The sequence below is a fragment of the Triticum urartu genome, chromosome 1 (genome assembly GCF_003073215.2).
Source record: "Triticum urartu cultivar G1812 chromosome 1, Tu2.1, whole genome shotgun sequence".
NCBI classification, from domain to species: Eukaryota; Viridiplantae; Streptophyta; class Magnoliopsida; order Poales; family Poaceae; genus Triticum; species Triticum urartu.
In genome coordinates, this window is record NC_053022.1 from 158,875,294 (window position 1) to 158,884,138 (window position 8,845).

General features: G+C 50.1%; 1 long non-coding RNA gene across 4 annotated transcripts; it reads right to left on the reverse strand.

Moving 5' to 3' along the window:
- Positions 1-4,078: 4,078 nt before the first annotated feature.
- On the reverse strand, positions 4,079-8,634 carry LOC125552705. Of its 4 annotated transcripts, none has more exons than XR_007303752.1 (5): positions 8,476-8,634; positions 8,350-8,393; positions 8,149-8,237; positions 7,651-7,718; positions 4,079-4,162 (listed from the first exon to the last, which is right to left on the reverse strand). It is a non-coding gene; the product is annotated as an uncharacterized LOC125552705 (long non-coding RNA). The 4 variants fall into 4 exon arrangements; XR_007303753.1 differs by lacking the exon at positions 4,079-4,162 and adding an exon at positions 6,942-7,381; XR_007303746.1 differs by lacking the exon at positions 4,079-4,162 and adding an exon at positions 6,942-7,465.
- Positions 8,635-8,845: the final 211 nt, after the last annotated feature.

Consider the following 8,845-nt stretch of genomic DNA (forward strand, 5'->3'; position numbering starts at 1 on the left):
ATTGCTCCTTCCGTGGCCCTACTGTGCCATTTCTTCTCGCTGCACCTGACCGATCCTCAACAATGCTCGGGATGCCTAAGCTTCCAGGCCGTGGCTGCGACAGCAGGCTCGGGGATTGACTTTGAGCTCCCACCATCTATGAGCGGCTTTCAGACACGCTGGGTGTTCGTGGATGTCAGTGTGCTCAACCCCCTGCTTTCGCCCCCTTTGGTGCCCGCCGTTCCTAGCTCCGGCTGGGGCCACGAGAAGCTCGCGGACCCCCGCCTTGCCTTCGTCTGGCTCCGGTTGAAGAGGCTGAAAGATCTCGGCATGACTGCGCCCATGGTGATGAAGGAGTTCCTCCGACGCCACGTCGCCCCACTCCAGTGCCATTCCCAGCTGATGTGGGCCCTGTCCGACGGCCAGGATCGCATGAGGCTTCGGGAGTCGGGGCTTCCGCTCGAGGCGCGAAGAATGGTGCTCGAGGTCCTGACGGGCGACCCCTCGCCAGCCGATATGCCGCAGGAGGGCTGTCTTTTGTACTTCTACTCGAAAAGGGTGGAGTTCACGGGGCAGATGCCCCCTTCGATGAATGGGTGCTGCGTCCAGTCGGCCTTGAAGGGCCCCGCGAGAACCCTGTCTCCGTGGTTCCCCTCCTTGCCGCCAGCGCCAAACTTACCCCAAGAGTGGATGCAGGGGGCGAGCACCGCTAGAGGCCGGAGGCGCGGGTGCTAAGGCATCGGCACCGCTCGAGGCTCCTGAGGTGCCACCCCCGGGATCCCGCGACTCTTGCCCTGGGGTGACAGCTGAGGGGGCGACGCAATCCGCTGCTCCTAAGGCCGAAGCTTCCGAGGTCTCAGCAGGTCATCATGAGGCGGAGCCAGTGGTCTCCCCTCAGCCCAGCACTCCCGAGGTCGTCTCCTCAGGTGCCCCACCAGCCGCGCCCTGCGCTGGTGGCTGCGTCCAAGGCTTCGGCAGGCTCCGTCTGGATTTTGATGTGCTCCGCAAGAGGAAAGAGTCTCCAAGCTGCAGCAGTGATGCCTTCCGGCCGTTGAAGCAGAGGAAGTATATCACCATAGACGAGTGAGTACCTTATCTTTGTAATTTCTCGAGTGCTGCTTCTCCTCCTGACTGTGGCTCCTCAGGGTCCCTTCTGCTAAGGCGGCGAAGTCTCCCGGGAAGCAACCATCTCCTGCCTCGAATTCCCTGTTGGCCTTGAGCGCCCCAAGCCAGCATGCCGCACCCGGCGCGAGGTTGGCCGGAGAGGCAAACACGCTAGCCTGACGCCTTGAGCCCGCGCCTTTGCCGTCTCTCCTTCGTGGCCTTGCCTGGGGTGCGGCAAGTGTGCCAAGGGTTTCTCCTCTGGTTGTGGACGGCAGCGGGGTGACCTCGATCCTGGCTTCTTCTTCAAGCAACGGGCCTCAAGCCATGCGAGCCCCTGCTGAAGCCCAGTCGGCGGCCCGGGAGGCGCCAGCCCCCAGCCCCCCCTGCCAAAAGGGGGTGAGCCGCTTCGAATCCCATCGACTACCCCCGCTGCAGGGGACGAACCCGGTTGCGCGCTTAAGTTGGCGCACGAGCGGAGTGTCATCCGCCACGAGCTCTTTCAGGAGGCAATGGGCGCAATGAGCTGGCTCGGCGGAGAACTCGGGGGCTTCGACGCTCGCCTTGAAGCCGAAGGCCTCCGGCTGGTGGAGTGGCATCAACTGAAGGTGGCTATCAACCTCGGGCGCCTCCAGCGCGAGCACGCCAATGCAAAGGCCGAGGCATCCCTAGCAACCTCGCGAGAGGCCAGCACCCGGGCCTTGGAGGAGGCCAGGGAGGCGGACAATCACCACGCGGCCGCCGAGGAGCGCAGGCGGGAGCTGCAGGCCTTGAACGCCTCCCTGGAGCAGCAGGTGGAGGCGCACAGAGTTGCCTGGCGTCGATGAAGGGTGCTCTGTCCGACGAGGAGGAGATCTTGAGGCGCGAGGAAGCACTATTGCTGGAGGCCACGGAGCGCAGCCTTGAGCTTGAGTAGTTGGAGACGAGGGAGCGCCAAGTTGCCCAAGCAGAGGATGTTGTCGGCGCACGTGAGGCCAGGTCCCATGAGGAGGTCGACCGCAGGGTGGCTGAGGCTCGCGCGGATCTTGCTGGCAGGTACGACCTGAAGCTAAAGCTCGTGGAAGCTGAAGGTGTGGGCAGGACTGCTGCCCCAAGGTCAGGGCTGGCTGAGGTGGAACAGCGCGAGAAAGCCGCCGCAGCCGCCCTGATCTCGGTGCAGGCCGAGCTGGCCTCCGCCCGTGACGAGCTGCTCTCTCTTCAGCAGCGGGTTGCCAGCGCCGAGTCCTTCGCGCAGCAAAGCAGGGAGGAGGCACTTCGCCGGCAGATGCTACTGCGCGAGCACACTCCCATGCTTCGGGACCTCAGGACGAAGGCCAACCAGGCGCTTGGTGCCATCTGCAATGAGCATGCCCCTCATCCCCACGCCGAGGATTACGCCAGCCATCTTCGCTTCTTCACTAATGTTGTTACGTGCCTGGAGAGCCGTGCTGAGAGGGCTCGCGAGCTTGTGGACGAAAAGAGCCAAGGCCTTCTCGGGCGCGCATTCTCCCTTGTCTTCAGCCATCTCCTGAACACCAATCCTGACTTTAATTTTGCCTCCGCCATTGCCCTAGTGCTCGCGGTCATCCGGGGCAACCTCGCGCACTGGGTGGACGACAATGTGGACGCTCTGGTTAGGGCCTTTGCTTCTAATGATGACGTTGTTGCTGTGGTGGTCGTCGCGGATGAGGGAGACGTGGTTGATGGTGGCGTAGCTGATGGCAGTGTGGCTGATGGCAGTGTGGCTGATGGCAGTGAAGATAGCGACAGCGATGGCACTCGCAGCCTGTCCGGAAGCTATTCGGGGGACGAGGCGAGCGATATGTCCGGCTGAGCCCTCGCTCCTTTTTTTTGAACCTGCACGCAAAAGCTTGGGTACGGCCCCTCACGATGTAAGAGCATTTTAGAGAGGGGAAGCCCCTCATGTAAATAGACTACCACTTCATTCCTTAGGCTAGGCTTAAATCGTGCTTTTGGGTGCTCGCGACTCCCCTTGCGGGCTTAATGCCGTAACTTACTTTGGTTTAGCCGGGCTTCAAACTGGTTTGGCGGTTGTGGACGTGCATTCCTTCTGAGAGGAGCCCCTCACGAGCTCGCGAGGTTTTGGTTTCCTGAGAGGTCCGCCGGTCCACCCGAGAGGGTCTCGCGAGAAGCGAGCGCCAGTAACGGCAAGGTGTGTGCGCATCGCGCGTATCCTGCTGCCAGCCCCCGCTCGCGAGGACTTTCCGCTTTTTACAATCATTAGCAGCATTCTAAGATAATAAAGTTCACCAACAGAAGGATGCACATAGTAAATCCTACCAATTCTTTTGCCAAGTTTTCTTTTCATCCATACCTTACTCTGTGCATTCCAAGACCATTTTGTGGGAAAATCACATTATGTTAAAGACCTGGCACTTTTGTATCTAGCATTAGCAACAAACCATTCTGTTAACATGGTTTTGTGCAGCAAAGAATTGTTAACAATAGCCTTAAGGTTGGCCCTTGCACGAAATCGCACAATATGTTTATTTGGTAAATGAACAGCAAGTCTTTCTACAGAAGGTTCTTTACTGTGTATGTCATACCCATAACACCTCCAAAATGAATCATGGGCACATACATATCGACACGCTCTATACTCTTCAATTTCATCCACCCCATTATCATTTGGATCCTCAGAATTTTTTATCCTATTAAACAGAGTTTTTGACATGTCAGGGCCCTTGGTAACATACTTATACAGATATTTTAAGACATGTGTTTTGTTACACCACTCAACATTTAAATGAGCTTGATATTTCTTTAGCATTGCCATGTTATAAGGCACAACATGCCTATTATCAAGCCTAGTCTTGTTTTTCATGATAAAACGGCCATTATTTGGACGCCTGTAGACAGGAAAGCCTACTTCATCAATCGATGTTTCTTCCACATGGCCCATGCATCATGAACTCAGCAACGAGGGCATATCCAAGAGGATCTCCCACGGGATCAGGAATTTGTGCACACACAAACGAATCAATCAAAGAAGGGCTAACCTCACCCCGCTTCTCTTTGTCTTGCCAAGTAAGTATATGCGCGTGCGGTAAGCCCCCTTTTTGAAATTCCACGGTGTGCAAAACTGGGAGAAGGTAGTCAAGTTAAACCCAAAAAAATCTCCACAGAGAAAGTAAGCAACAGGTTGCATTACTTGCGACCACTTTGCCGAAGGTACTCATTAAGTTTCATGTGGTACACCCTAACAGTAATATCAGCCCTATTGTGTGGTCTCTGGCCAGGTTCAACAGAAAGAGCTTCCGTTATCTCAGGCCACTTAGGATTACATGCGAAAGTAGTAAAAAGCTCAGGACAACCATGCACACGGGCGATAGCCACTACATCCTGAAAATTTTCGATCATATAACGGCGTCCACCAGTAAAAGAAGAGGGCAATATTTTTTTACCAACTGAACTTCCATCTATGCGGCCCGCTCCAACCGCATCTACAAGCCCTTGTAAATTCTCAGCTCTCAGATCATCGTTGCATAGCAAAATAAAATGTAGCCTAGACTCATCTGTGCATACACGAGAATCTACAACTGCCTGATCAGACAACAGACCACAAGACAAACAAGGGTTATGCTGGCCTTCTTTATAGTGTGAACAAAAACAATAAAAATCCTGCATGGTCATTTTCTCTCTTTTGTTGGAACCTTCGTGATCTACCGCTATGTATTTCACACCAAGCTGAAATCCACGCTCACCGAACGGAAAGAGTAGAGGGTATTGTAAAGCCATATAAGCAGGATGTAAAGACGAAATTTGCTGCAAATGTGTTCCCCTACCATGTATTATTATATCACGGCTAGGAGTTTCCAATGTTAATTCACCAACAACTAAGCATGCAAGCTCATCCGTGGAAGGAAGATTAAACTGAGGGCCATCATCTTTGCCAGGAGCAACTATACGAATAGAAATTTCAGCAAATTCATCTCAGCCAAGATCTCCTCAGCGATGCGGAATTTTTTTACAAGAGAATTGTGCTCATCAAGCATGAGCTTCAGACCATTAACAATATCCTTATCTAACCCACCCAGAATTCTATCTTCCTTGTTTAAAGCCTGAATTCGATTATCAATCTCATTTCCACCATGAAACACATACAGCTCTGCAAATTTTGGAGCATTCCCTTCCTGTGGCAAAAGAGATCCCATCCGATGACATATACCGCCGGAGATTTTAAAAATGTTTGGACCACCACCATTATTTACTGAACGATCTATTTTCGCCCCCATGGAAGTAAAAGCAAACAAACAGTTATATCGTCGTATTTTTCAATGAATTCCTTGCTCTGTGGGGGTCCATCAAATTTTAGAAGGTCAACAAGAAATGGAGGCGGTTTTTTGAAAGGCTCAACAAATACTTTCCCACCCTTGCAGCAGAGGTTGTAGACAACCCGCCTTTTGCTTACTGCAGATTCAGACTTCGCCCTCTCCTGATACTAGAAGCTCGACTTACAACGGGAATACTTATATGCTGGGCCTCCATAGAAAGACCTGCCTACATAACCAGCTATGGAACAAGTACGTCCTTAGATCAAATCATACGACAATAGACTCTGGTAAGACAGAGGCAGCGCAAACAAGATATCGCATGTATTACCTTTAAAGATAGCAACCTCCTCATCGGTGAAACCAACCTACAAAGGATCTAAGGGAGAAGTAAACGGTGCATATGTACGAAATACAGCAATCCAAAAGCTCACACGGCGTCATAAACATAAGACAAGTCTAAGGAAGTAAAGAGTAAAGGAACTAAATAAGCACCTAGCACACGACCACCAAACCATCTATCGTGTATGAGCTTGCGTTTCTTTCGATTCGCAGCAGTAACCTCAGAGGTAAGAACAGGGAAGAAACCATCGTCTATAGTAATAACACGAAAACAAAGGCATTAATAAGGTAACATAAAAAGGGACTACCGAGAAGTGACAAGAAGGGTCATACATTTTCTCTTGGGAAGGCCTGAAGCAATATATCCAACAAACGCCGATGAGATAAGATTTTTACGATGAGAGGGACGAGGAAGAGACACAAGAGGCACCCCAGCAGCCACCCTACGGGGGCGACGGACAACAGGAGGGCTATCCGTAGGATTCTTATGAAGAGAGGCACAAGGAAGAGGCACAAGAGCCACCCCAGCAGCGGCCCTGCGGCGGCGAGAAACAACAGGAGGGCTATCCATAGTGTATACGGTAGAACATAGGCGTGAGGGAGGTCATAGCAAAATCACTGGACTACAAATCCTACATCATAGCACAAACATCACTGGAATGTCAAGAAAGCACCCAAACAAACTAGAGAAATCTAAAGATGGACATGCCGGAGCATAAAACATTGACTAAAGCAAGGAACTACCATACTCAACGCAGCAGCACTAAAACCTTTTGAAATCCTGAAAGTAAGAAACAAATCTAAAAGAACAGAACCCAAATAAAAGGGATAAAATAATATAAAGAGGGCACTGGAAATGCTTTACCACCAACCACTTTCATCCCTGTACACGAAAGGGAAGAAATAACCAACGAAGGAAACCCGAACTAAAAAGGCATCAAAACACCCTCAAATGGATCCAACAAGAAGCTAAGCATCTAACAGCAAAACAAAAGAAATGGGACAAACCAAAACACTACAAAAACAAGGTTGAGATAGCAAGAGCCAAGGCCTATTCAGTCTGCTTTCCACAAGCCCAAAGAGAAACAAAACTAACAGCCCACCTACACTAATAGCCCACCTAAAATCCTGGCAGGAATCAAAGTGTGTTCACTTTGTCTGCTGCAAGCCCAAAAAGAAGCAAAGAGAAGAGCCTACCGAAAACTTTTTTACACAGAGAAGCGACGCAGGGAGCAAGAGAATACTTGGTACAGAGAACAGCACACCCGACTACGCAATAATCTCACTATAAACCACATCTCGTTATACAAAGCTCTCAAACAGTAAGCAGCCTAGTTTCAGTACAAGAATCAATTACAAAATCTACACATTACGCATGGATGCCATAAGCTGAGAGCACGATAAATTCCAATCTAACGTTCCCCGCTCAACAGGAGGCGAGGTAAATAACCCTGGCCCTACAGAAACCTCTCTCTCCAATCTCCCGGCGTGCCGAGCAGCATGCACAGCGACAAGAACAGCAGAACGCATGGATTCCCTATACGCCATCATGCATTCATAGTTGTAGTCTCAATTGATGGCCTGCACAGCAGCGTGATCGTAAGCGCCAACGCAGCCACGCCAGGCTGTGCTCCAAAAGAACTGCCTCCGTGACACCGCGCCGACGCCTTCCAAAGGAAGCTCAAGCTCTACCCCAGCCAAAACAGAGCCGTCCTCAGTCACCTCATACAAGTAAAACAAGGTCGGCAAAGCACAACGAGCTGCAAGAGTCTCTAAAACAGGAACGACGAAGTAAACAACAACACACATCCTGGAGAGCATCGCAACAAAATGATAAGAAAAAAAAACACAACCACAACCCACGAAGATAATCCGCAGGAACAAAACAAGTGTAAATAAACATAGACACATATTACACATATATGCAATACATATATTCTACAGGGAAGAAACAAACCTTGATAGGAGCACTAAGCACAGTACAGGGCAGGATCGAGCCAAGATGATATTCTGGACCTGGTAGACCTGTTTGCAGACAAGGCCAAAAGACAACCAAAAAGAATATCAGGTCAACAATCAGGTAAACGTCATACAAAATCTGCAAAGGAGATTTCTGAAGAAGAAAAGAACAACGTCTAAACCCATAAAGCAGTAGAAACAAAATAATACAGAAAGTAAGAACGTGTAAACCTAGAAAGTAATTACAAATATACAGAAAAGAAATAACAATATCCAATGTAAAAAAGAGCACTACTTCTTCCTTTCTAGGTGAATAAGGCACCCGATACTGTCATCAGTTTAGACGACTTGCATGAAGGCTAATATTTTTCTATTTACAAGAACCTACTTGAAAAAAGGCACACACAAAGATCTATAAAAAGAAGTCTGCTAACAGAAAGGAACACCAAAAGGTACCATAGAAGACCTAAAAGGCGTAAGAGCGCGAGAGACAAACCTCTGCTAAGAATGAGTAGCAGCAGACGGTCGATGAACGGTGGAAGAAGGACGCACAGTTGAGCACCAGCAGACCACGTTCAGTAAAACCTGAGAGCACCGGCGAGTTAGGAATTTCATCAAACATGTAAGCCGCAAGGCAAGAAATGCAAGCAGAGGAAACGAAAATACACCGGAAGAAAAAGCAAAGAGGGGCACCTACTCAAGAATCAATACCACGTCAAGAAAACAGAGGGCAACCTAGATCTGCAGGAAAGGAAAAAAGGAAGGTTTAGAACGGAGGAGATCGAACCGTGGACGAACCGAACAACAAGGTGGACGATCTAACCTCAGCCATACGCATGATCGACGGCGAAGGTCATCGTGAAAGCAAGCAGATTGGGGCGGAAGAAGGCGATGCGAGCAGAACACGCGGGAACAGTGGGTCGAAAAGGGGAAAGTGAACGGGAGAGAGAGGAAAGAAGCCGGGTCGAGAAGAGTTAATTGCAGGGAACTACCACACTTCGGCACGTAATCAGTACCATTAGTCATTTTTTTGGTCATGCAGTACCAACTCTAAGCCTAAGTGTTGTAAAACGATCTGACAGCCATATAAGTGCGTATTGACCACGCATCTGACCGCTGGGACCCGTGTGTCAGGGATTGACGTGGCATGCTCTTTTACAAAAACAACCCTTACTTTTTATTTAATCACACAT